Source organism: Pinus tabuliformis, chromosome 3_1, assembly GCF_031772625.1.
Source record: "Pinus tabuliformis cultivar Carrire ecotype Pingquan chromosome 3_1, CPIR1, whole genome shotgun sequence".
In the NCBI taxonomy this organism is placed as follows: Eukaryota; Viridiplantae; Streptophyta; class Pinopsida; order Pinales; family Pinaceae; genus Pinus; species Pinus tabuliformis.
The window spans coordinates 31695312-31701149 of record NC_142301.1 but is presented as its reverse complement, the minus strand read 5'-3'; positions in this window follow the sequence as shown (position 1 = coordinate 31701149).

Genomic DNA, 5838 nt, shown 5'->3' with positions numbered 1-5838 from the left:
TTTATTTTAAAGTGCAAATGGTAGTTGTACAACATTGAACTTTCAGAACATGGATCATGAAGGTAAATCAAGTCTCTATGAAGGTGTAGTAGGCATTGTTAGGTCCCCCTAGCAAGCAGTGGCATATGTTTATTTTCAAAGTACTGATTGTAGTTCCCAACAAAAATTGAAGATTTAGAACATGGTAAACAAAGGTGGATTACGTCATAGGTGAAATATCAAACAATAATTAACACAATTATTATTGACCATTACAAATATTGAAGTCCAAGCTTAAGGTGGGTAGTTCCTCCTATGAAAAAGGCATAGGCATCCCCTATGAATTTGAGTTAATACAAAATTATTGCTATCTTAATTGCATGATTGAATGAATAAAACTAGAGAGATTTCTCCTAAATTTGTCAATTTGTAAATTGAAGGAAGGTGGGTGTTATTAATTGTTGCTTTAATTAGTTGTGATTTTGATTATGATGATTTTGTTGGAAAAGTTTATGTATGACGCTTCCTTTAACTATTAATTTTAATCATATCTATAATGTATGTTTTGTACATTTATACAAAAAGTGGGTTGCAATGTTCCCTAGATATAGTCCTTCAGTTATAACGGAATGCGTGTTATAGATACCTTGGGAAAATTTTAACCTGCCCACCAGAAGGTTGGCAAGAGTTTCAGGAAGGGTTCCTAAGATTATGTGTCACCATTTCTCCTTTATGTTCTAAGGACTTCGGGACGAAGTCCATTGTTAAGAGGGGGTGTATGTAGTGCCCACTCTAGTTTCCTAACCCTGATACGACATTATCTTAGACACTCTATTCTTCGAGGATCTCAGAATGAGGATCTAGACCCATGACACTATTATTAGAGATTGAGATATTCATGGTTGTGATGTTTATGAATGCTTTCCATTCATATTATGGTAGCATGAATGGTTATGTATCTTATCTATCAGTATTCTGATCATTGCAATATTAATAGTTAAGTTGGTCTCTATTTGAAATTATGATGAGGGTAGTAAAGAATATGTATGCGCTCTACTAAAAGCATAATGAGGATAAATTTTATGGATAGGTATATTTCTACGATGTTACGATGTTGATAGCTTAATGAATATGTATGTTTCCATTGATGATTATTGATGATAGCCATGAGGGATGTGTCCCCTATGTTACCTACTTCCTTTAGTTCAGACTTACAATGGACAATGATGTGAATGACCAGGAATTGTTAATGATGTTATTATGATAATTGACTAACGTTAAGAAACCGTGTTACTGATGATTATTGAGTATGGCAGGAAACCATCAGAGGCACTCGCATATGACATGTCGATGACACCTGGTTTGATGAAAATTTATACTACCTTATCTTTGAAATTCTAAGTTGATCTTGGAATCTGCCATATATGTTTAACTATATTCTGATGATATATTAATGGTTGCAGGCATAGATTAGTTGCTTGACCGAATGACTCACATATAGGTGATGGGGTTGTACAAGTGGATGGAACTACATGGGAGGGGTGGGACAGAGTCCTTGATCTCACCCACTAGCACTCCCGCCGTGACTTGGGCTGGAAGGGTTGAAGCACCTTTGCCTTGAAGATCACGATGCCATGAGGGCAGGTTCCAAAGTTGGGTCGCTCATGAGGACTTTACCGGGGGGCGAGCATCAAGGCAGATTCCTTGATCCCCGACACCATTAGTCTCACTATAGCAGGCAACATAAGAGATGATAGTGGTCTATGACGTTGCACTATATTTTCCCCTCGTAATCACTGGATGCTTGAAGGGCAAGTGGTGTGGCACCCTTGGAACTTCAGGGGAATTTCTTGAAGGGCACGACCAACTTGGCACCCTTGGCATCACAAATAAACTATTAGGTGTGGCACCCTTGGAACTTCTAGGGAAGTTCTTGAAGGGCACAACCAAACTGGCACCCTTGACATCACAAATAAACTATTAGGTGTGGCACCCTTGGAACTTCTAGGGAAGTTCTTGAAGGGCACAACCAAACTGGCCCCCTTGACATCACAAATAAGCTATTAGGTGTGACACCCTTGGAACTTCTAGGGAAGTTCTTGAAGGGCACAACCAAACTTGGCATCCTTGGAATCATTAAAAATAAATAATAATAAATAAATATAAGCAAGGAATGAAAACTAGGTAAATTTACATCAAGGGTAAATGATGATTAGAAACCAATGTAATTAAATCAAAAATAAAACTTGGAATAAGGAGGATCATAGGAAGAATTAAAATAGAGTACCTTAAAAACTCTACCCTTCCCGTTTTGGAAAATACTAGGAAGATTATGTGGTTTAATTAGGAAAAAGGGGAAAGACAAACATAATGGTAAGGATAAAGATTAATCCTAAACTAATTTAAACCTAATTAAAAAAAGGGGAAGGTGAATTAAAATGAGAATAATAAATTAAATTTAGAGAAATGTAGAGAAGCTCCATGTGTCAACAACCAACATAAGAATATCCATCTAGGAGATAACTTGAGTTAAATTAGGGAGTAGATTGGGGATAAAATCTTGACTCATTAATTGACTTCAAGTAATGAACACAAATTAAGGAATAAAAGGGGGGAATAAAGAGACAACTAGGAGAAGAAATAGGAATCTTGTTGAGGTGAGGAAAATATTAGTTTTAAATAAAAAATTTAAGTAAATAATTTTGGGAGACCCTTGATGTGAGAATGACACATGGGTGGGTGAATAATCAAGCTATTGAATTATAAAAAAATAATTAATTATGCATGACATGACAAGTGTCACCTATGAGGACTCTTAAAAAAGAAGGGACAAGCCATGGAAGAAGGGATTTTTTGGGAACCCTAGTGTTGGATGGATGAGATGTTGTGAGAGCAGTGATTACAAAGCTATAGTGAGTTTGGTGAGGTAGAGGATTTAGAGAGGGGACTCTTGAGCCAAGGTGTGCTCTCCTCTACTAGCTAGTGCTTGTCTCCATTGTACAACCCCATTGCAGCTCGGGGGTCCGCGGGGAAGAAGAGTACCCAAGGAGTAGGCTGGGAGGTTAACCGGTGAGTCTTCGCATTCGGATCAAGTGCGTCATCATTCACTCGTGGAGGTGACCAGCTACAAGGGAATACCAGCAACAACAGAGCAAGCGGAATCTCGCCTTCTAGTGAACGGTACATATGTATTTCATTACTAATGATCTTAGTTAAAGGTATGAAAATGTTATGGTATGTTTCCTGAAATGAGTGGCAGGAATGTGTGTGCTAAATAAATTTGAATTTCAATGCGTTTCTTTCTGGTTGTCATTGCTGTTTAAAAAAAAAAAAAAAAAAAGTATATAGTCTGGATAAGGTGCTCACAATTCTGATGAATCTAATGTAAAAGAAATTGTGGAAGATTTTCCTTTAGCCATGCCACCGATAAAGGGTTCTTTTTCATGTTTAAGCATTCCTCCCCTTGTTATGTCCCTACCCCAGAAATGGATGTTTGTGATGAAGTTTGCTCCCCTAGTTTTGATGAAGAGTCTGTTTTCCCTACAAAAAAACAAGAATCGTGGTTTTTCCCCAAATACAATGATGATTCCTCTTGTTTTCCCAATGACCAAAATAATATCATCCTAAAAATGTCTGAGTCATTTACTCCTTCTTACCCTGAGGATGATAGGCCTGAGATAGTTCTTCATTAAAGATCCATATACTTGATCATTGACATTTCCATCTTCTAGCTAGAAGATGAAATTCAATCCTCTCAGTTGGTGTCTTTTCCTTCTTCCAGGGTTCCTTTCTATGGCATATGGGTCTCTTGTTTTCCCACCTGCTTCCCTCGTAACCCCTCATAACATTACTTCAATATATATTTTCGAGTCCATTGCAAAAATAATCATGGAAGCATGCATTCTTGTATTGATCAATTGACATGATGGTTGCATTGAGCCTATGATTATACCTAGCACTTGACATTGTATGTCATGCATGTTAGAGTAGGATGCATTGCATGCTAATTTTTTTTTATAATTAATATCATGCGATGTTTCTCATGATAGATTAGTTGGATTTGGATTTAAAACTGTATTTGAAAATCTATTTTTATGAGTCGATTTAATGGGTCTAATCCAAGCATGTGCGATCATGAGACATCGTGAAAGCATGTTGCTGTGTGTTTTTCATCTATTATATGTGTAGGTAATAGGTCTGCAGTGTACCAAGAGATTGTTGGTGATCTTATGACCTATGGTTCATGTAGCTTCTCCCATTGTTTGATAGATTACGTCCCAGTTGGAGCCACATGTTACCCACCATTTTGTAGGTGATATCCCTAGGATTTTTTTTCTATAAGATGGCCCTCAATCGGTATCTAGCAATGTGTTGTAGCCACTAACTAGCTCGTTGTGCCACTTCTCTACCACCTGAGCCAACCATGTGGTCCCTCACCCATCTATCATGATCGTATGTTTGAAGGTGGGCCTCCCAAACTTAAAGGTATGCCTTTTCATTTGGTGATTGAGTATTGTAGTTTACTTATCATGGAAACTTTTGGGCATGAATTAATGGGGGGATTCGATGGAAAGAGTGGGCTAGTTTTGTGCTCTTGTCCCCTAGACCTCTTTTGGATGTTAACCTTGGACCTGAGTCCCGTGGGATCTCTTTTATTGACCTTTGAGCTTTAGGGATGGTACTTCATGGGAAACCCTGATTTTGGTTGTGTGGTCACGCTCCCTCAGCCACATATATCACTCCCCTTCCGCTCATTATAACCCCATCATCATTCCTCCCACATGGGTCCACTTTCCTCCACTGGGTCCACGTAACGTTAGCCTTCCCCTTCCCCTCCCCCATAGCTTGGGTTAGGCCTGAAATGATGCAACAGAGGTTGATGCAGTTGAAAAGAAAAGTAAAAGCATAATTGGCCACATTCAACATGAAGTGTTGATTTGGGGTAGCATTGGATGTGCTCTAGCCATGAAAATTGGTGGAGAGGCTAAAGCACATGAGATCTCCAAGACCCAAAAATGGTTTGAGAAGATTCTAACCAGGTTGGGAGATATTAAAATAATTAATATTTTTAATGGAGTTCCTAAGTCTAAACTTAGGAAAAATAAAATATTAATGGGTATTAATATAAAATTGGGTTAAAAGGTTCCAAAAGACATGGATCAAGCCAAATCTAGTCTTAGTCATTGATTAGAGATGTAATATTGACAGTTGAAGGACCAATATGAAAAGTATAAGAGGAGGCTTGAGGGTAAGTTGGAGAATACACCAGAGTGATCAGTCATTCGATTTACTAGAGCAGGGTTGTTAAGTAAAATCGAATCAGTGATTAGCAATGAGGGGAAGTGAGTACTGGACATAGAGGCAGAGAGTGCCAAGAGACCGACACAGAGACAGAGGCAGATGCAGAAGCCAGAGCAGGCCATGTAGAGCCCAATAGAGACAACGCAGAGGCTAGAGGGTTTGTGTCATCCATGCAGAGGGAAGAAAGAGTGATGCAGAGGGTCCCAGAGGCTACGCAGTGCCTCAGAGGGATGATGCAGAGGGTTCTAAGGCTGACGCAGTGCTTCAGTGGTGCTGGAGAGGATTTCGTGGGGCAGATTTTCTAAATATCTGCTTTTGAATAGAGAGGTATTACTGTTGGATTATTTTCTCTATCTGGTGAGCCAGTTTGGCACCCGGTTGTACTCAAGGATAGACTGCATAATAAAATAACCCTCAAAATTGTTGCACCAGTTTTCCCAAGCTAGGTTTTTCTAGGGACTAGTTGTCCAAAAATAATAGTGTCACTTGTGTGTTTGCTATTTCTTTCATTTGTTTATATGTAGATGGTTGAGACTGTATTGTGTTAATTTCGATATT